This window comes from Thermobia domestica, chromosome 5, assembly GCF_964235325.1.
Source record: "Thermobia domestica chromosome 5, izTheDome1.hap1.1, whole genome shotgun sequence".
Classification (NCBI taxonomy): Eukaryota; Metazoa; Arthropoda; class Insecta; order Zygentoma; family Lepismatidae; genus Thermobia; species Thermobia domestica.
This window is the reverse complement of record NC_137458.1, coordinates 231,052,920-231,076,556: the sequence shown is the minus strand read 5'-3', so window position 1 is coordinate 231,076,556 and position 23,637 is coordinate 231,052,920. Positions and strand designations below refer to the sequence as shown.

General features: G+C 35.0%; 1 protein-coding gene across 2 annotated transcripts in view; it reads right to left on the bottom strand.

The window, feature by feature from the left end:
- Positions 1–23,637, bottom strand: part of LOC145684790 (serine protease 44-like) — a 111,832-nt gene that overhangs the window by 86,871 nt on the left and 1,324 nt on the right. The window lies entirely within an intron of this gene.

Here is a 23,637-nt window from a genome sequence, read left to right as displayed (position 1 = left end):
AATCCATGTTTCATCACATGTGATGACACGTGTAAGCAAGTCTCGATCTGCTTTTAGTCGTTCCATGACGTCACTGCAAATGGTCTTTCAAATGTCTTTTTGTTCTTGAGAGAGGTTTGTCGGGACAATTTTTGCATAAACTTTTGTAATGTTTAAATTGTCATGAAAAATTTGTCTTACTCTCTCTTTGTTAATGTTCGTCATGTCTGCGATCATCCGAATGCTCAAACGTCTGTCTTTCCGCAGAAATTCATTAATTTTTTGAACATTTTCGCCCGTTCTTGAACTCAAAGGACGAAAATGTTCAAAATCTTCATCCTCCTCCCTACCTTCTGAAAATCGTTTGTGCCATTCGAAAACTCACGCACGTGACATAACATTATCACCATACACCTCTTTTAACATTGCACAACATTTCGTCGATGTTTTATTTAATTTTACCAGAAATTTGATGCTAATGCGCTGCTCAACTTTACTGTTCACCATGATTCCGGCACTACTACAGACCACTGTTCCCTTCATGCAAGCTGCAAAGGAAAGTAAAGCTTTCAGAATCATCAAACAAACAGTGGCTGCTCATGAAGGTTCAAGATCAACAACACATCCCCTTTTAGGTACCTTCCCCCCCCCCCCACGATCCTGCGCGACAGGAGGTGGGCGGTCTCGTTATGTAATTGCCACACTTCGTATAGCTCTATTTGTATTTTTTCATTTATTACTGTTGTAGAAGCTCCTTAAGTTTGTTTGCATTTTGACTTTTGTGATACTATAGCGTTCTTAGTTTGCAATACTAAATAAATGTGTCGTAAGTTTTCATTCAATACTTAAATTTGAAGTATGTAATAAACTGACGTAGTATCATTAAAAGAATACACCTTCTGTCGGATTGGAAATACCATTGAACTGTCATGTACGTAGCGATTCAGATACTACCTTAAAGTGTAGAACCACGTTTCATATAGCCTGGATGCTGAAAAGAAAAGCGAAATTACAGCAAATCTATCAGATGTCCAAACTTATTATTTTGGTGTAGAAATTTCAAATGTATTACAATTCTTCTTAGGTTCAAGGCTTTGGACGAAGCAAAATGTATAGTTCTACACATAACAAGATGAAATATTGTAGATGTTTTCTCACGTTCACCAGATTAAGGTGACCATTTTGTATAGTAAACTTAATGTTTGTGTAATTATTCTCTTAGACCTCTTTCAGCAACCAGTAATAGTGATTTTGAGAAATTGTACGTCAAATGCGTGTCTGTTAATGTTTATTGTGTGTTACCCTTTGGAAGTTTAAAAAGCGTTTCACTATCAGTACATTTGTCTATTGAAATGTTAGATCGCCAGGAATTTTGTAGAGGGACGTCTTTTGACATATAAACTTTACCTCACCTACTTGTGTGTGATTTGGAAATGAGGTGAGGACCAGAAAACGTAAAAATACTTGAAAAGCGTAACTTTGCTTTCCGAGCAGTGGTAACAGAAACATGATACGAATGATGGTCTACTCTCACGATTTCCTCGCCTTGTTGAAGATAAACTGTAACCTATTGACCTGATTTAATGATCCACTACTGTTGATCACGGAGCCCGCGGTTCCTCCTTGAACACAAGTACTCGTGTACGTAGTGCACCATCAAGGTTTGTCCATCAACCTTAATTGCCTCTGGCATCTAACTCCTATCTCACGTAAGGAGAGTGGGATATACCCAACGTGCGGCCAGATCAATGTTCAGTGTGTCAGTTTTCCCTGGTCTAGTCAGTCCTGTTAGCAGCTGGAAGCCTACAATGCTCTGCAGGCATGACGGGAGAAAGTCATCATTGTTTCAAACAGTCGTGATGAGATATGTGAATTTGTTTTCTGTGGATCACAGTATTTGCATTGTCAGGATAGCACCAGAAAAACCCTTTTTTGCAATTAAAAGACTTCGGCCGTAATCATATATGGGTAACCAGGCAAGAGTGAACACTTTTTGTAAATCAAAGAATTGCGGTGGAATGGTGACAGAGAAAAACGCAATATGTTCTCTATGTGAAAGCCTGTTATCTCTAATAACATACACAGTTTAATTGCGGCAAATCAAGCAGAGGATTCAGAGGAATAACATAGTTTTGACGAAGGAAAAATTTTGTACTCTTACCCCATATGGTGCGGTAAGAGTAAACAATGATTGGGGCAACGATGTGCAGTAGAACCAAAACGTAGAAACGTAGGCATGAACACCAAAAAATACATTGAATCATAGATATATATGTACTGGTTACATGGAACTAAGGAAGTTATAAAATACCAAACAGATTAGTGTCAAATGGAACTGCCAACAAATCTTACATTACTGTATATCATACATGTTATAATTACAAAATATGAAAAGAGGAGAAATCAGCTCAATTTTAATCACGAAGCACAAAAATGTTACTTGCGGTGCACACAGTGGTCACACACGCACACATACTTCCTTTGATTAAGATTTGAACATTATTTGTGAGACCACTCGCATATGATACTGGAAATCCTCATTTCACCGTTTGGTGTATCTGAAAGCAATTCCAACTTAATTGAGTGAGCGTGCCCATGAGTGTGGATGACTTTGATGCGAATTTCTAGCTTCTTTTGTGTTCTCGTGCGACATGACATATGCTCAACAACTCGGGCTGCGAAATTCTAAACAATAATCCAAACGTTTTGTTAGTAGGCTATAGCCGCCAACATCTGTCTTACCTGTGCAAATGTTTTTTACTCAATGTTACGTGTTGGTTCCTACATTTTCTTTACCCAACTTTAAAACAAGCGGCAAGGGTGAACGTTCATATTTGCCCCGCTTCAGGTATCTTCCAATAATTGCCTGCCATTTTCCGCCAGAGCACTTTTTTCTTTTGCGTACCTCTGATAAGAAATACGAACTTATACAGCTTATCCAGGAAATATTTCCAATCCTGCACTTTCAGCCGAAACTACATTATAAACTGTGACACTTACTACGAATCTTTTACTTCTTTCCTTTTGTAACAAACTTTCTACTCTGCTGCTCTTCACACTGCACGCACACGGCTTCCCTCCTCTTCCGTTCCTGCATGTGTCATGCCGAAATAATTTTCAACATTCGTTTGTTTACCGACGTTGCCACTTCTTCACCAATAGCATTTTCACTCTTGCCCTGGTTACCCATAGTAAAATACTGTTTTATGGTGTTCTGCAGAATTGACTCTTTGTGTTGTAGTGACGTGAAAGGCAGACTTCCTCGTAGCAAACTTGCTCCTAAGGTGAACTTGTGAACACCTAGATAGGTGAATCGCTCGGTTTGCTGTAAATAACAGAATGGCAATTATCAGTGAAATTAGTATCGTCTGGGCACTATACCAACGTGTGAACAATAAACTATCAACTGTTGGATGTAGGTTTGTGTTCCCATGTTATTCTTACCCATTTATCCCTCACACGTACCAATGTTTGACAACGTGCTCGTTGGCGTATTACGAGACTGCAGTGACGAGACGAATAAAAGATGGTATGGCATACTCAGCGAAGACTCATTTTAATCTTCAATGTAATAATGACTCTTCGCATGTGAGAAGGTATAGAAGTGATATGCAAAGTTAAACATGTCTTTGCACTCGCCATGTAATACTCACTCCTGGCATTCTGGTATGAAATGAACAAGATATTCAGGGAAGGATACTTAGTGCGTCATACATTCGTGAAGTCATTATTCCTGCACAGTGAATATATTTGAACACTTTGAAAACTCCATTTTCAAACAGAATAACAATTATTGATGTACTATTACAGTAATTTCACGTACTGTAGGCAATACCTAACTTATACTTTATATTCTTATCAGGTAATTCTCCGCTCTAAGCCTTATCATGCACATGTGGGACATGGTGAGAGGAATTCAAATCTGAGGACCCCTTTTAGCAACAACCATCAGTAGGTTATGGTATGATTTACATGAAGCGTGAAACACCATAACCAAGAAAATATAATGGTGTTCAACTACCTGTATTTGCTCAACTACACCTTAAAGCAACTGCTTATATGACGGTCCAAGGTGTTCATATATGTTATTATGGTGAATAATTTATTTTTGGTTAGAATGAATAACATGTTCGAGGTGTTGAACGGGAGTAATTTTTGGTTCACTACGACTATCATCACTTTCTTGTGTACTAACTTTCGCCTAATCTGTGAATATGTGCTTGCTGTTATCAAATGCGTTTCCTCGTGTGTTGTAGTGACGAGGAAACCGACCGAGAAATATCACTTCAACCAACTCTTGCACAACAAAGCTACACACAGCTAGCAGTAGAGAGCACCACTGTGTGCCGCCAGGGAAGTAAGCACTGATAGATACGAGAAGCCGAGAGGTATGCGTAACTTCGTTGTGCAAGAGTCGGTTGAAATGGGAGCACTGTTACGGAGATATATGTGGTGATTATATTCCGAAATGGACACAATAGGAGCAGCCAAGGAACGACAGAAACGGAAGGGACGCAATAGAAAGGAAAATTGTGAACTTTGGCAAAGAATTGTTTGAAGGGATTCTCACCTTGAGGGCCCTAAAATGGTGGAAAAATTGTGCGAAAAACAAGTTTGTTTTCAGTTTTATTTCTTTCCACAATGTCGCCATCACTTTCAGGCCCGAAAAAATATATGTTGGACCTAAGGGTATAACAAATTTTTTTTACCAAAAAATAAGGAACGTGTACCTCCAAACTTTTTCTACAATTTTTTTTTAAATTTTCAACACGCAAAATATAAAGAAAATACGCATAGATGGTTTTAAAAAAAGTGCAAATTTACACCTAGATAGTATCTACAATCTGCGAAGCTTTCAAACTTTTTGTCCCACCCCCACGAAAATTAAAAGGTATTCAATTTTGAGCATGTATGATACGTTAATTCGGTAAGGGGAGGAGCTAGAGGGTCAAAAATTTTTAAGGTAATTTTAGGTCAAGGGTAACCTTTTGGGCTAAAAACAACGCAATTTGAATCAAGCGCCCATTTCCCTATCTTACTTGGAAAGATCCTTTTGATTCTTTAAGTTAAATATAACATCATTACATAGTAGCTGGATAAACAGTATGTTGATGAAAGTTTGCACAATATGATGAAACAATTGTTCAGAAAAAGTGTGCTGTAGTTATTAATGTCTCGTGCTTTCTAAAAGTAACATACGAGATAGGAACGGCTCGGCGAAAGATAATGATAAGGAATCTGTTTCGAGTAATCTGAAAAAAATTAACATTTCCATGAAACACAATCCAAAGATACATAGTGAACAAGTTTTCCCTACGGTATGCATGTATTTTTTCTAACTTACACTCCCTACATAATCCGTGGTTCAATCCTAACCCATCCCATGTAAAAGGTGAATTTCGTCGGAAATTGTCTTTACCATCATCTTCCCCCAAGCCTCTTAAGTATTCCCAATTCCTGTTCCTATCATGGTTCTTTAACTGAAATATCCAGCAGGAAAACTCACACTCTTAAAACTTTCCTTGCTCAGAAGTGAGAAAAATGCATGTTCGAAACAAAATAAGTATTTTTTGCTCATATTTGAGATAAAAATGTCTCATTATTTTCGAACGTGCTTTCATATGTGAGCTCAAAGCAAATTTTCAGATACCCATTTATGAGATTTTCTCATTTCTTAAAAATAAGAATGAAATAGTGCGTGATTTGTAATATAATAGATGACTGAAGTATAATGGTAACAATCCTACCGAAATATATTACTATGTTTTACTAGGTTGTAATACTGCTAGGGCTTAATTACTACACAGGAAACGAGATACAAGATTTCAGTTGTAGCGGAGTGCGAATGGATATGAATACGCAGTACGGTGATGCTGCTGAGGTGGCGTATGAATACACCATACCACTACGAGACTCGTGGAAGTAAACAGCATGATGTGAAAATAAACATAGATTTTAGCAGACAAAATTCATGGAAGTTATTATCTGCGTTCTACTAAAATTAATATTGTTATGTAAGTTCATGTAGTTTAATGGTGGAATACTATTGTAGTAATTGAACCGAGTTTACAGTAAAAGCAAAGGTAAAGAATAAATTTATCAATTACTGTAAATATCCTTTTTGTTATGTAGCAATAAGTAGAATAGGGAGGCATGCCAATGTTTTAACCCTGTTTTACACCCTTCCCCATTCTTTATAAGGTACAAAATAGCTTATGTATAGATACAAAGAACACATAAGTCATCTCTGTAGTTAGAAACAGTTTTGATAAAGGTATGATTTATTACTACGAAATTGTAATGCAAAGGTACTTTGTACTGATCACCTAGCATAGATTGTCGCCTCCTTTTTCCTCACCAATAACCTTTTTAATAACATAGGTTTACGGGTTATTTATGGCATATAACCACTGTGCGAATTTGACATTTCGTGCAGCTTGATTATATGAATCCATACAATTCAAGAAATATATAGCTACTTCTTTCAGAATTTACTTTCTGTACTGCAGCAATCATTTTTCAGGTATGCACTTGCGTTGCTCGGTGAAGATTGACTTTAAGCAGTCTTGTTCAAGAGCACCAACCAACCTGTGCTAGATGGTCACGAAAAAGCATGGATGCTATCTAACCGAGTCAGGGCAGGAGTGCAGCAGGGTGCAACGCGGGAATGCGTCCGTAGAAAGCACGCGCGTCAACGATGGTGGTTATACGCGTAAAAGAGGATTATGGAAACCTACTGTTTTTACAATGTAAAGATATATCTTTGTTAGTCATTTGCTTCTTACATTGAGGTCTGCACTTACATGCCTCGCGACAAATTCACTTTAAGAAGTCTTGTGCTGGAAACATCAACCGACCTGTGCTGGGTGTCCATTAAAAAGGTACGAATGCTATCTAACTGAGTCAGGGCAGGAGTGCAGCTAGGGAGCCCACGCAGGTGTTCGTCCGTAGGAAGCAGGCGCGTCAGCGATGGTGAGTATACTCGTAAACAGAGATTATGTAAAATCACTGCCTTCACGATACAGAGATATCTGTTTTGTTGTTAAAATCGTTTGGTCGTTACATTTGTGGCACATCATATTGTCCTTTATTAATTTACTAATACTTACCTTATGGGCGAATACATGTATACCAGGTTCGATCTTCATTAATATATTTTCACGTAAATACGCATGTCACAGGTAAGAGCACAGCATATTTTGATTACTTACACACTAGTCCATTAAATATTATTACAAATTTCTTCTGTAAATTTTACAAATATGTGGATCCGTATAATCAATCTGCACCATATTTACTAATAGTTTGATTTTTTTATGTTTATATTTTGTTTATATCCTTTCCCCTTCTCCTTATCATATTTGATAACCCTGTTTCTGTGTACCGTTTTTCGCTTTGGAGAAAGACATTTATCAATTTCTTGTTAGAAATGTGTTTCTCAAAATGGGAATTATATGCCTCATTTGCTTAGATGTTCCTTTCTCAATTTTAAGGAAGAATACATTTTTTCTCAAATTTGAGAAAGCATTTGTACCCTCAGAAATAAGACATAATTCCTCGCTTTTGAATCATTATTTCTCAAAATGATTTGAGAAAATCGAAATTCCACATTTAAGAATGTATTACTCGGTGCACAGGTAAGACACGGATGTTCTCAAATACGAGGATGTTTTTCTCGAATTTAAGAAACCATTTTTAACAGAGCGTCTTGGCCACACTGATATACCTATGTATACAAGGTATATCAAAAGTCTGGGACCATAGGCCAGCTCTTATGAATAAAAATACTAAAAATATAATGGCAAAGACGTTTGGTAGACACTTTCGGTATGTTGCATAAAAGGTGCTGTTAAGCTCTGAGATAGTTGCCAAGAACGAAAATGTAATATAGTGTGGAAAGCAGAAAAGGTTGCAAGTGTTTTGTGAATAGATATAAATTCTAATTAGTGATAGCCTTCGTATGCAGATAATCAGTTCGTTGACAGATGTTTCACAATTACCCAGCGAAGTAACTCAAGTGGCATAGTGTTGGCTCGGCATTCGGGAGGTTGTGGATTCGATTCCCGCTGCCGACCATCCTGACCCGGGGTCTCCAGGATTTTTCCCAGTCTTACCAGGCAAATGCCGGGACGGTACCTATTAAACAGGCCCAGGCCGATACTTCCCAAATTCTTTCCATTGTTATTGTTGTTGTTGGATATCCAGCGTAACACAGCCTCTGACCTGTATCTGGTGATTGTTAAATAAATAAATAGACCTTAAATACAATAAGTATTCCTTATAATAATAAAAGTATGTATTCACAATAATAATGGAGAATCTTTAGATCTAGGCAGTAATTGATCATGATATTTTTCCTTTTAATATTAGTTCCTAATACAATTAATCTAGTATAAGTTGACAGAGTATAATACTTCTATTTATTATGTGTAACAATTATTTCATTCCATTACTTTTTCAAATGCTTCTTCCTCTTTGTTCTTCAAGCTGGTGAAGCTTCTAACTTTTGGATATTATCAGTCTTGTCATTCTATAAGCCATCAAAGTCCATTTAAAATCATTCTTTACCCACTGGGAATTAGTGAACTTAATGACGCAATAAAAATGTTATTAGGAAAGACATTACATTCGTGCAGTTTACAAGAGTCCGTTCTTCCTTTTTCATTGTTTAGTTTGTATGCCATTAGGTTGACTCAGTGCACGTGTTCATAAATATTTATGATGGTGATCTGAATAGCGTCGACAATGCTTAACTTATACAACGTATTTATGTGGGAAACCTGATTCGATTCTGTGTAGCAATATATGAGGTTCAGAGATGCTTAAACTTTGCAGAGGAAAAGATAATCAAGTTCAGAACAAATACAGGAAATTTGTATTTTACCGGAAAAAGAATCCCTAGAACGAAAGAAGTAATTACGTTTCTAGTACTTATGTATTGCATAATTTGGAAGCTTAGCAAAGCACCACTGAATTTAATTTTTCACTGTTCAGAAGTAACATTTTAGGGATATATTAAAATTTGTAGCTCCACTTTCAAAAACCGCTATTACGGTATAATATTCAAAATTTTATAAGAGAGATAAAACATGAGTGCACGTTCCTTACTGTTTCTTTGGAGTTGGCAAGAAAATCAGGTATGTGCAACTTCTAAGCACGCATCATTGTTAGTATTTTAGGATTAAATTAGCTTTATGTCTTTGATAAAAAATACCGAAAATGATAGAACCAATTTGAGGTCTAGGGTTAAATGAATGAAATCACATAAGTGTCCTTGGAGGTGTATATACTCTACTCCAAATTTCTTCTATATTTGTAAACATCATATTTATAAAATGCACGTAGCAGTTTTCGAAGGTGCAACAAGTAGTTTTATTTTAGACATAACAGAATACCAAACATAAATCTTATGTAAAAAAACATCTAATACAGAATACTTCTTTCATTCTATTTCTAAGGAACTTTTGCTTCTAGGTGGAAGTGATGAACGACATAATAACTGAGTCGGTGATAAAAAATAGGAGAATATTTGAGAATTAAAGCAGAACTTTCCGTTATAACAATATCTGTATCAAGAAATATCCAGACTCATTTGTTTTAGTATATTCGGAAATGACCGTCTCTAAATACGCTACACTGCGTCATACAAATATTTTCATTTACCCTACTCAATATTTCTGTTAAGCAGCACTATTTTACTCTTTCCAAAAGTAAGATATTATCGTTTGTTCTCCTTTCTCTACCTACTGATCCAGTTGCAAGCTAAAAAATATAAGTATGATAATTGTGTACATATCAATGCTTTTTTATTAAAAAAGAAAACTTAAAGAAACTTAATTTCTCATTTAAGAAAACTCGTTCCTAATTCTAAATATTGCATGATCTTAATATGGAATACTAAAATAACATAGAGCGTAACAGATGGCCTGATAAGTCATATTCATATATTCATATCCACATATTAGATTTGGTGAAAGGTACGTAGACAATATTACTCATAAGATACTCCTAGCATAAGTAACGTTAAAAACTACAAGAAAAAGCAAATGAAATCTTCGTCCTACGTTTTATACCAGCTAGGCTAAAGAGAACAGTGGTGATAAGCAGTGAATGAAATGGCAGAATAAAGAAAGTAGGAGGAAACGGGAGAAGACCAAAAATCCCACGGACACGGTGTTTGTCCACCACAAAGCTCACTTGGAGCGAGCTGGGATCGAACCAAAAAAACTAGAAAAGCAACTTTTCACGTCATTTAAATTTAACTACCTAATCTGATTTGACATTCGCTACATTCGTTTAAACTTGTTGCTAAATAGTTGTTACGTTAAGCTTGTAACAGTGTATAACGAATATATTTTCCGTGAAGATAACTCATGTTGGACAAATAAAAACCATATAAACGAGCAGTGTTGTGAAAAAAAATCCAAGTTAGGCCTAGCGCTTCGAAAGTTTGCCTTAGATTTTATTTTCCAGAAAAAAGGAAAACAATTATTAATATTGTTTTTGCGAAAATGGATACACACCTGATACACCCATTTTTAGCAAGCTGTACATCGGGAAAGCATCCAGTTTCACCACACTAGATACATACGTTCTCCTTTATCACCAGTGATACCACTTGAGTTGTTACTTTGTGTTATTGAATTGATTGAATATTTAGAATTGTTTTCTCCTTAGTTAGGGTGTAATTTTTTCTTCCAGATTGCATAGGTTGAGTTTAGAAGTCTAATTATTTTTAATCACTTGCGTGCAAATTGTTCCTCGTGATGATGTAGTTGATGCTTCCAAATTGATTTTATCTTGAATAATTGATACTCTTTTCGCTTTGCCTATCTTTCAACCACATGTGTTTCAATTTCTCCTTGTGCAACAACGGATACATACTTCCAGTTGGTAGTATTATGCTTTTCTTTCGGCATTGTTTCATAGTTGATGACGAACTGGAGATTTTCGTCAGAGAACAGAATTTAAGCACTAATTTTCCTCAAACACAAAGGTGTTTAGTGGATACACTCTATTTGTTTTGAATTCATGAAGTGTTGATTCAATAGTTCAGCATGGTTATACATTTTTCCACGAAAACTTGATAAATTGTAAGGATCGAATGGGTTACGATGAGCAACCAAAAATAGATGCACGTCGTTACAAAAAAGAACCAGGAAATAACTGAAGAATTGCAATCTAAACGTTATGTCCTTCTAGTTTGTTTACTCCCAACTACTCTCAAAAGCTGCATGTAACAAAGGTACTCTTAAGTTCAGAGTATGAGAATAATGTTCATCCAGAATTAGAATTAGGCCATACAATTTACCTTGAGCTTTACAAAACTTATTGACGTTTGAATTATGCCACCCTGACAGAGAACACTAAGATGGATCGACGAGGATTAGCATCAATTAGTTCTTAGTTGGTGTTCGAAAAAATTATAATTGGAGATAAGACTATTCCTCCTGGGCTTGTGAAAATCTCTTGAGTTCTCAAGTTGCTCCTTTCAGCCAAATGTAACAAACCCACTTGATACTTTTCCTTCAGTGATAAGATCTTGGGTCTCTGGGAGAGTTATACTAGCCTTTCAACAGTTAAAGACTCGTTCGATAGTAATGCTCTTCATATTTAGACTCTAGAATATTGAAATAGCTTTACAGATTTTCCTTGAGCAAACTTTTTACAATGGAGGTTTTCTTTTTTTTAGAGTTGTCATTAAAAGTGTATAATGGCTTCTAAGTGAGTACTTTAACCACTTATGTGTCACCGGTTTTGTTAAATGGAATTGAAATATTATATACTTCCCCGAACTGAAATGTCAGTGTTTTAATATCAAGAGTTTAAAGCCAAAACTGACTTGTCTTAATTTCAATTCTATGACAAAATACAAGTCGCTTGTTTTCTAGTTCTTTGAAGAACATAGAATTTATATGAAGATTGGCTAACGATGTAGTTGCTCGTGTTCTGTTTGTTTTACTCCCAACAACTTCAAATGCAAGATTAAGTTTTATAAAAAGTTAACATATCTTTGTCACAGAAGTAAAGCATTTCCTTGCTCTCAACACATCTCAGTGTAAAAAGTTGAGCAAAGATAAGAGGAAAAGTTAACAATATATTTACAGTTCTTTCTCACTTATACTCTTGCCAATACTTCGAATTAATTAAGTTACCACATGAATTTACGTAACAAATACGATTTTATTACCATCTATCAAAATATACCATTATTTAGTTGAACGCAGCTTTAAATATATGACTTTTTAATTGATGTATTTTAATTTAGATATGTTTTAGTTTATCTTGAAATATTCTACATTTAAATAACGGTAGTACAGGTATTCCATATTAGGAAAATCTCTATTTTGAACATCTATCTTCCCATTCGCAGTAATGTGTTATTTATGCTAGCTAAAATTTTATTTTCTTAAAGAACGGCATATGTGTATCCCTCTCCGCTGGGGTAGTGGCTAGCGCGTGCGTTTTCTGCACGGAGTCTCAGGTTTGATTCCCGGCACGAGAACTTGAAGTTGGAATTTATTACCGTGTTTAGGATTCCATCTTAAATTATACCAAGTCTCATACAACCTGAATGCTGGAAAGATAAACAAATCTGCAACAAACGATATACCGTATTTACTCGCGTAATTTTCGCACTTTTTTAGACGAAGAAAGTTGTTTTGAAACAAGGGTGCGTAAATTATGCGGGAAAATATTAGCCACATCAGTGAAGATCATCCAAGTTTTTCTCCCAGTCAAAATAACACGAAAATACCGGTACACATTTTGTTTGTAGCAAGAATTGACAACAAACAACTAATTATAAATTTGTAGAAAAATAACATTAAAAAATTCATTAAGAAGTTTCTTACCTTAGAAATCACTGTCAAATCCTCGCGTGCGCAAATTACGCGAGGAAAATAAAATACACAGAAAATGCCTTTCAAAATAGGGGTAAGAAAATTATGCGAGGGCGAAAATTACTCGCATATTTACGGTATATACACGCTTACGTAATGTTAAAAACTGAATAAAGTCAATTAAAATACACGTCTCTTTATGTGAAATGTCAATCTAAGAATAAAACTCTTCATAAACTCACACACAGCAAAAAACTCATATTGCAGAAAAACAAAATGCTTTCTTTGTTGCTGGTAGATTGCTACTGTTGCCAGTCAGAGGGTAACAAGATCTTTTATGTTTGCTATAATGCCAAACAGTGACAGCATATGGAGTATTCAGAGCCTAAGCGAATCGATTCCAAGCGCATAAGTTATGAGAAAAAAGACGTGAACTTTATACGATGCGCTAAAGTACTTGGAAACGTTATTACTGTTTCTTTACATTACTAGAGTTATTACTGTATCGGAAATGGATCATTTAAGTTCTGAAAGAAGCTAAGGATAGACTTCATAAAGTCCCTAAGTCACTGTCTAAAATAGCCAAAACTGGACTTGATTACATTATGCATTGAACATGCCATATATTTAAAGAAAACGACAATTAGGTGCCTCATAGTAGAACTGTTTCATACTTGCTGGGACCAACAAAGTAAGACGGGTTACAACAAAGCGGTAAGATAATTTTTCAGCCAGCTTTGTATGAATAATTTAATATTGGTAATGAATGTTCAGGTTATTGGCGATATCATGCATGTTTATATGTCGGTCTTGCTCAATCACCTTAAAAATATCATGTTCTTTTTCTGCAATGTTTCGCCTACTGAAAGAAACATCTTGGAGATCAAAAGTCCAGAATGGAAGTGACTGTTTTCTATCTAATTATCCGTGGTGTAATAAACAAACCTATTGGGAGTCATGATGGCCATTCGTAGAGGTTTACATCTGGGTCCAAAAGTCGGACGTTTGATTCCAAACAATGTGAATTCGTGACGAACGACATTGAAAGTGAGAGGAGGGAGAGAAATTCAAATGCAGAAACACACAAGGATATATTTACATATGCAAGCTTAGAAATGGAGAAACAAATGATCGGACAGAATCCAAATTCTGAGGAAAACTGTGATTTTCTGAATCGGTTCTCAGTGAAACCTGTGAGTATCACACCGTAGTTGTAGAATTAAGGTGGAGAACTCGGTTGTTTGAAGCATCAGATGATTCTGCAGTGAAGGAAAGATTTTAACATATGAAGAATGAAGAATGCGGTTATAAACCCATGACGTTAACCACTCCCAATTGAGAAGACAATTTGATAAACCGTCTGTTTCTTGGATACCTCAAGAATGCCAACACAATAGGGGCATGAAAATTTGAAATGTACTCTTATTGTGTCTGTCTTCTGTTTGAAGTGCCTAAATATCAACAACCTACTAAAAGCGAGTTATGAGGGTCTATTGGTGGAGCATCTCATGTTAAAAGTCAAAGATTTGATCCCAGTCCATGTGAGTTCGAGACGGACAACATTGAGAGACAGAGGAGGGAGAGAGAGAAATTCAAATATGGAAACAGAGGGATACAATCACATATGCAAGTTTAAAGTTGGAGAAATAAATAATCGGACAGCATCCACAATCTAAGAAAACTTATGGCTTTCTGAACTATAAAAAGAATAACATCTCAGTGAAACCTGTGAGCGTCACACCCGCAGTTGTCAAATTAAGCTAGATAAATCCTTTTTCTCTTTTTGAAGCAACAGATGATTGCAGAATGAGAGGAAGATCTTAATGTATGGTGAACTAAAAAAATCACAGCTTTCGGAGACGGTTTTCAAAGAACCTTTCAGTTATAAAAGCGTGATGTAAACAACTCACCCAAAGATAATTTTACTTGACGAACCATGTTTTCAGGAATAAAATTAGCAAAACCTTCCCCAAAGAAAATCGTAAATACGCCACTGATCTCAATATATCAATGTGCAATTCCAGTGCAACTAGTTCTTTTATCTTTATTTCTTGATTTTCCTTCTATAGCTGTTAAAAATATATAAAATACTTGTTTCTACCTTCAACGATAAGGAACTTGTTTATGACAAGAACAAGACTGTGATAACTAAGGCCGGATTTGTATGTAAAAACATATTTTTTCAAGCACGTACAAACCCAAAACAAAGTTTATTATCCCAATTAAGAGTCTGCAAGAAATTTTATTTCACATAAAAAACACATTTTCTGAAAAACGTTATGTAAATAAATATTTTGGACATTTCTGTAATAATTACATATTTTTAATAATTTTCCGTTATTTTGTTCTAAATTTCACAACAAATAGTTTTGTTTGAAAGAAATTAACATCGGGAAAAGAATAGGATATATAAATCGATCCATCGTATTTACAAGCAATTTCCCACCTGCAAAAACAGCGTCGTCAGAAATTCTACTTATCAGGGCAGGGGTAACTTGTGCCAAAGAAAGAGACTCTAAAGGAGCGCTTTGTACTTTGAAGTCAATACTGATGGGAGGACTAGTGGCCGTAGGTGAAGGGAAGGTAATCGTAGGCACAGCACTATGTTTTATATTACTGAAGGAGTTGTTTCGTTGGAGTGCGTTATCATTGCTTTCACCATCATGTGACTCTGTTAGTGCTAGTAAAGTGGAAAATTTTATAGTAGGTGTACTGAGAAATTATTAAATCATTTCCAAATAACATTTGTTGCTAGCCTATCTTAAAATCGTCAACTAGAATTGAACTTTTCCAAGAAACAAATTCCGATCTTTCACTTCCTCCAACATCTGTAATCACGCGGTGAGGCACCTGACTTAATACAGAACTATATAATGCGGAACATTTTGAAGCATTTGCATCTGTAGTACCTAAACACAGGCGAGTGAATGTTCATATTGCTCCGAAAGTTGAAGCCCCAAAGAAAAATTTCAAGTGTTTGTTTGAGAAAAACAATGGCTATAAAACCCTATGTAAAATATCTGAAGAATTGGAAGGCCAAACACAAGTGAAGTTGATGGTATGAATATTCGTGATACGTGCCTTATCAAATACGCGAGGCTAAAATCGTGTGATATAGAATTCCTTTTCGCAATATTAGACATTATTCCATGACAATAGCCATGGATTTACGATGGAACTTTGGAAAAGACGTTAGTTATTTACTGCGTTGTCCATGGAATTTCAACCTGTGATGAAAAGGAGCTACTGGTGAGTACCAGTATTTGTTTTTCTTTTATTCCCATATTTTTCCTTGTTATTTTTGTTATTTTTTATTTTTAGCAAATATTTTTTTATTTTTTAGCGCATAAAAAATAAATATTTTTCAGTCTTCAAGCACATAGAAATCCGGGTCGTAGTGATAACTAACTAAATGGAACAGGTTTGGAACTAAATGGAACTAAATGGAATGGAACTAAATGGAACATATTCGCTACTGTTCGAGGATTGAGTTCTTGTATTTTACAACAATCGAGCAGTTCAGTCTGAGATTTGTTTGAGCATTAACTTTACCACTGTCCATGTGACCTTAAATAAATTCGACTTAATTATGATTTGTTAATGTAGTATCCAAATACATCAGCTTAGTAAATTTAATTACCATCACCATGATGTCTGTTAGCCATGGTTTCCCATGGTGATGGTTTAAGTACCATCACCAACGAGAAATATTTATTTTAAATGATTTACTTATGACAGATTTTGCCACTTTCGTAACTTGCCTCTCCATGCAAATGTACGTGCTGCAAATATGGTAGAGCCGGTCATTGTTAAATAGGAAGATATTGGAGAATGGAGAAGTGAAAGATATGGAATGTTTTACTCAAGTAATGAAAACCGGACATAATGGTGTAAGAATAATTCTTTGTAGGCTCTTAAATGGAAAGTAAAGGAAATTATAATTCATTGATAGAGTTATGATGTTAAGACGTAAAAGGAAAAAGGAGGATATAGTGGTGATACAGTCATACACACCGACCACTTCGCACACAACTATATGACAATTATGAGAGAACAGAGGAAATCATAAACAAGAAGAACAGGAGTGTATGCCTACTTGTAATGAAATATTTAAATGCAGATCTGGGAGAAAACTGGAAGAAAGTGTCTTAGGCAAGTATGATTTAGGATAAGTAAATGATAGGGAATATGAACTGCTTAATTTCTGTAGACAGAAGATACTAGTAATTGGAAATACTTGGTTCAATCAACATAAGAGAAAAAGATTTATACATGGAAATTCTCAGTAGACAGCCGAGTATATCAAATAGACTATGCTATAATTCAGGACAGGTATAAGAATAACTTGAAAAATACGGAGACTTTCCCGGGCCGATATTTTCTCTGATCATAATCTTGTGGTGACTGAAGAGTTTATTCAGCTGAAAAATGTAGGCAGAATAAGAGTCTGAAAAGTTGAAAAATGAGGAGGTAAATAATCCTTTCGTTGAAAACTTCTGATAAAAGAGGAAAGAATAGATGCAGATACTAACAAACCGTGGAAGCATAATAAATTTTCATACAGCAGGCTGCAGAAGACGTAGCAGTTACCTCAAACACAAAACGGATAAGAAACCATGGGTTACAGAACAAATATTGCAAAAAATGAGGAAAGAAGGATGTGAATACAATGTGATACGGACAAAGGCAGACACACGTACAGGAAGTTAAACAATGAATTACAAAGCGAAACAGATGCAGCAAGAGAAAAGTTTTACAGAAGAAAATGTGATAACATAGAAGAATTAGAAAATGTTTCGAAGTATGTGGAAATGTACAAGGAAGTGAAATCTGTGGAACTTCGAAGGAACAAATTTATATTTCGATGGTACTAGAAAATAATATTGACAAGGTAGTCAGCAAAAGAAGTGAGATCTTAGGAAGGTGGAAAGAATATGTTGAAGATTTATATAAGAGTAGGGATCGACCGTGTGGCCTAGATATTGAAGTAGATTAGATAGTACAAGAGGAAGACAGGTTTAGTATTCTTTGGAATGAGCTTGAAAAATGGAAGGGATTAAAAATGGAAGAGATTAAAAATGGAAGAGATTAAAAATGGAAGGGATTAGATAATATTCCAGTCGAATTCATTAAGAATATGGAAGACAAGTGCAAGAAAGAATTGTTCCGAATCTGAAAAAGGAGAATGGTCAAAAGATTCCTGAAGAGAATCATGATACTTAAGGCTAAGTAATCGAACCCAGAGAGGTATGATGATTATAGAACTTTACATCTCTATCACATGGAGCAGAAACTTTGCTTCGAATATTGAACAGAAGATTGTATTGAAGAATAAATGAAACAGTTGCTGCTAAGGGGAGATAATGGCCTAAGAGAGGCAATTGAATTATTAATGGTATTTAGTGAAAGGCTTACAGAGAAAAGGGTGAGACGTAATGTTGTATTCATTGATCTAGAAAAGACTTTCGACCGCGTCAATTGCAAATTGTTGTAGAGAGTTTTAAAGTAGGTAGAGTTGGAATGGAAAGATCGAAGACTCGCACGAAACTTTCATATCAATCAAGAAGAAATACTAGAATACAGGAGAAAATGACATTGAAAAGTGCAATCGGAGGGGAGTTCTACAAGAATGCTGTATCTGGCTAGCAATTTTAAATGTCTATCTAGAAGAGATAGTGAAATAGAGGCTATGTCATGAAGATGGCATTTTGGTAGGAGGCAGAACTATTAGGTGTATACAAGTTGCAGGTGATATGACGCTTGTGGAGGAATCTAAAAGAAAATGAATAAGATGTTAGAAAACTTGAAGAAAGGCTATGAAGATAATGGTAGGAAAATAAATGTTAGATTGACAAAAGCCGTGGTGATTGGAACGAAACAGGCGGTTTCCAATAGAGAAGTAGGAGTGAAGAAATTAGAAAGTTTTTGATAGCTAGGTAGTATTATTTGTGAGGTACAAGTGTAAATGTAAAAACGTGAAGGATAGGAATGGTAAAAGAAGCCTTTATTAGGAAGTAAAATATCGTATCGGGCAGAAATATGGACATTACACGAAAGTGATTAAAAAAAAGCGACTGCAAGCTTTCGAAATGTGGGTTTGAAGCAAAATGTACAGAATTAGCTTTGACAAGAAGAAAACGAATGAAGGGTGTTAAAAATGATTTGAAATGAAAGAACTTTTTGTTGGAAAGAGGAACAAAAATTGTTTGGGCATTGGCTAAGAAACTGTATCGTGAAGGACGTGCTACAGGGTATGGTAGAAGGAAAGAGAGGGAGTGGGGGGAGAAGGCTACAATTAATGGATAGTAGTAAAACAGAAAAATCATATATGAAGACCAAGATGTTATCTGAAAACTGTCGAACATAGAAGCTGATCTGTTGCGTCAAGTGATCTGCCAAGAATGGCAAAATATCTATGATGATGATAACGATAATGAAGAGCTGTTGGCTAGACAGCGTGAACAGAAAGAAAACCGGAAAATATTTTGCCTTTGTTGCTTTAAGTTACTGATTTATGAGAATAAGTGGTACATTCTGGTTTATAAAATGATCTTACGCGTCATTCTTTTAAAAGGTCAAACACGCTTCTCATTGATCCCTACAGATACAACGGAAATTTAAAAGTAGATTCAGATCCCTGATTCTTTTCCAGGTCGTAGTGAAATAAGCTCTGTAGTAAATAATGATACATGTAGTCCTCATAACACCTTTTTCTGAAAATATTGTCTATATCCCCACCGTTTCACTTCTGAGACCTGAAAAGCTCGGCCAAGGATTGCGGTAAACACACCGCTTACATAGTCAGTTTTTACTCATACCTACCTAGCAGTTTTAATCATACCATCAGAAAATGACCTAAGTTAGTAGTTAGGGTATGTGTGTAGTCGAAGATGTGCATATACTAATTATAAGACCGTAAATACTGACTTTTAAAGATTTTTAAGGGTTCGAAAAATAAGATAATGCAGGGCAGGGATATCATAAAAGTTTTCTCCCTGTCTCGAATTTAAATGACCACAGGAAGTGTTATATAAAGTTAAAATAATGTTTTAATTTAATAATACATTTTAAATTATAATAATATTGTTCCACAAAATTTACATTTTCAGAAAAGTTATCACTAGCACTATTACACTTTTTAGTAAAACATTATTGCTGTCAAAACTTAATCTAATAGTTATATAACGAATTTGTTGGATTTTGAGATACGTCCACTCACTCGAACTTTTTTCTGTTCTATAGAATTACCTATTCTTTTTCATCATTGATTTTTTCAGGATTTTCTCTTTCAATCGCAGCAATTGAATGCTTTTCTTTGTTACAATAGGAAAATCAAGACTATACGTACTCTTATGCGTATCTCTTCACTAAACATAAAATATATAAAACAGTTTCCAGGCGAAAAAAAATACAAGTAAAAGTGTTTTTCAAAAAGGTGTTTTCTATCCCTTGCATTTCTAGTTAATATTATTATTTATGAAGTGGACATAAAGTAAGTCTTATAGATTGAAAAGACAAGCATAGTTCATAGAGACGTGATAAGCGATTGCAAAAACGGCAATTGGAAAACTAAGTTAATAATGTGAGAGAGTGAGCAAGAGCTACATTCCTCAACATCCAGCAACGATTCTAGCACAATACAGGAGAATTTAAGGAAGGTATGTGCCGATTTAGATCCCTAAGCACTTTCAATAAAATGCGGACGAAATTGTATTATTCAGCAATTTTATTAATGGAGAACCAGAAGTGATTGTGATTAGTGCTTTCTCAGTAGATTGATGATTCAAAATGAATCTGTAAATTCATTTATTGTGGATTTAAGAACTGGAAATTGCAGAAGAGAAGCTTTGGTAGCGCGTTACCTTAAGTCTCTTTAGGGCGGGAACCTGTCTTCTAATCTTGGTGGGAGTTCATCTGGATCAGATAATACGTTGAGCAGTAAATCCTACTAATCAGCTTGGGTGCTCCAAAATATATCAAACTACAATGTAAACATCTAATGTAAACATTATGTAATTTCCGAACATACATGGTGTACTTTTTTGCCCTTTTTTGCACCAACGCAGACAGTATTGCAATGGAAAATTAAATAAATCGAAATAGAAACACAAACTTAGAAGATGTATTAAAACGCGTGGTTGTTGTTATATTATTTTAGTTCAAAAGTATTGCCGCTCTGAGGGGAGTCAAATAATGGAAATTTTCTTGATCATATGGAATTAATACTGGAGTTTGATCCCTTGTGGAAAAGAATATTTAAGACAATATGGAAATCAAGGAGAGGGAACAATATATTACATGTAACATATGGTATGTAATGAAATTATTCAAGTTACGGTTTCAAAACTTTAATAACAATTAAGAACTCATATGTACATTGCATTTACTTTATTTTCAACAAGGGATATTAGCAATATTCTTCAACTTTGTATATATTTCTCCGTTATTGTTGGAAATAAATGTATAGTTTCCAAATATTTTCCATCGTTCATCCCCTTAAAACGCTGCACTGGGAAATATTTATTGGATACTACTTACAGCAACAGGGTTTAGAAAACTAATTGCTGAAGCAAGAGCTACGGCATTGGTTTCAGATATAAATTTTTGTTTCGAGAAGATATCTATTCTTGGAATTTATAAGTGAAATGCCAACAACTATCCTTATTAGAGCGACTTTTAATTTCATATAGATGAAACGAACAAGCGAAGGAAGAAGAGTTGAAAATAGATACCGTACACTCCTGTAAAGACAGTAAAGAAGATTACGCATAGCCTGTAGATAGCCAATGGGATAGAAAAAATAAACTTTTAAGACGTAATGGACTAGCTTAAGTAAGGAACTCGGTTGAAATAATCGTTCCAGCTATATATTCAAAACCATTTTTTATGAAAACCGGAAACCGGTTTCTAAAAAACCGAAACCCAAAAAAACAACATTTCAGTTTTCTCCAAAACCGGTTCGGTTTCCACCGAAACTGATTTCGGTGAAAACTTTTGGAAAAAACATAACACTATTTCTGTGTCGGATTCGGTTCCCGGAGAACGAAATACCATTCTGGTCAAAAAGTTTTGTAAAAAAAACCCGGAACCGGTTTTCAAGAAACCGAAACCGAATCGGGTGAAAAATCGATAACCAGTTTTGGAGAAAACCGATAACCGGTTTGGGTGGAAACCGACCCGGTTTTCAAGAAAACCGAAACTGGTTTCTTGAAAATTTTCAAAAACCGGTTTCGGTTTTTCTAAAAATCGAAAAACCGGTTACTGGGCCCACCACTACTATATATATTGCTAAAAAGAAATCAGAATCTTGTTTTCACGCTTCGAGTCAGCATTGGTGACACCATTGACCGTTAAGATTCTAGCGGATTGACTCCATTAAAAAACTGTACTGAAACTATTGTACTAGTTGTCTGTTGAAAACAATGAAAAATTCTCTTAGGCTACATGTACGGGATATGGAATATAGAAAGTCACCATCAGCCGTCAAAACGTTAAAAACTCACTCTTTAACGAATTCGGCTGAGACAATCGCTTTAGCTATATACCAAAATTCAATTATTTCCTTATGGGATATGTGATATACATAGACACCGTTAAATTTGTCGTTACCAGTGAAGATCCTAACGGATTCTCCATCAGAAAGTTGAATGAGATAACCGTTTTAGCTACACATTACAAAGATGTAGTTCATAAATCTGCTTACATGTATGGGATACAGTTTCTCGCCGCTTAATTCGCCGTTACCCGGTAAGATGTTAACGGATTAAGTCCAGTAACGAAATTGTCTAAGGTAATTGATCTAATTAGCTATTGGAAAACTAGTATTCAAAAATTTGCTTACATGTATAGTATATGAGCTATAGATAGTAGTTGTTAAAAATCACTGCTATCTGTTAAAATGTTAACGGACTAAGTATATAACAAATATCGCTGGAGATAATCACTCTAACTATCTATTACATGAAACAGAATTTAAAATTTCAGTTACGTAAGCTATTGGAGCCACCATTAAAGTCGCGGTTATACATTAAGATACTAAAGAGTTGACTCCATTACCGAACTCATTCAGGATAATTATTCTAACTACCAATTGCAAGAAACAAAATTCGCTTCCGTTCAAGAGTTATTGGGCGAAGTGTCGGCGATGTACTACATGTCGGCGATGTAGACACATTAAAGCAAGTTATATTTAAGTGTTATACGTTCACAAAATATGTTTGTATACAGGGTGGCCCAAAAGTAGGTATACACTCCTGCATTGATCAAGTATAACATTCTAACTTATAGATTTATTTGCTTCGGCTATTCCGAGCTTAAGATATAAGTAAAAAGACATTAAGAAAAAATAATAAAGAAATTGTCTACCTAATGGATAACAATAAGAAATAATATAAAAAGCAATGAGTTGATCAGTATGGGACTTTATACCTACTTTTGCAACACTCTGTATATTACGTTTAAGTATATTACTATATTTTTTACCTTCTACACCTCCAGTTATAAATGAGGACTCGTAAAAGTTCAATCCCTGGCTTTTATTACTCTTAAATGTTCCTTTCCCTTGCGACTAATGTATTGTTTATTTAAGACATATGTAGTTTAAGGTAATTTCTCTGTATATAATCTGAGCTTCATATTTATTATATGAGGTTAAAATATTACATTATCTAGGTAACAATTACAAAAGAATCTTCTGATTAATACTTTAAAGAACAACCTACATATTAATGTTATAAAACTCTCATGTTCCTTGAAATTTAAAAGTTATGATGAACACCATATTATATTACATTATAAATAAATAAACGCTATCTTA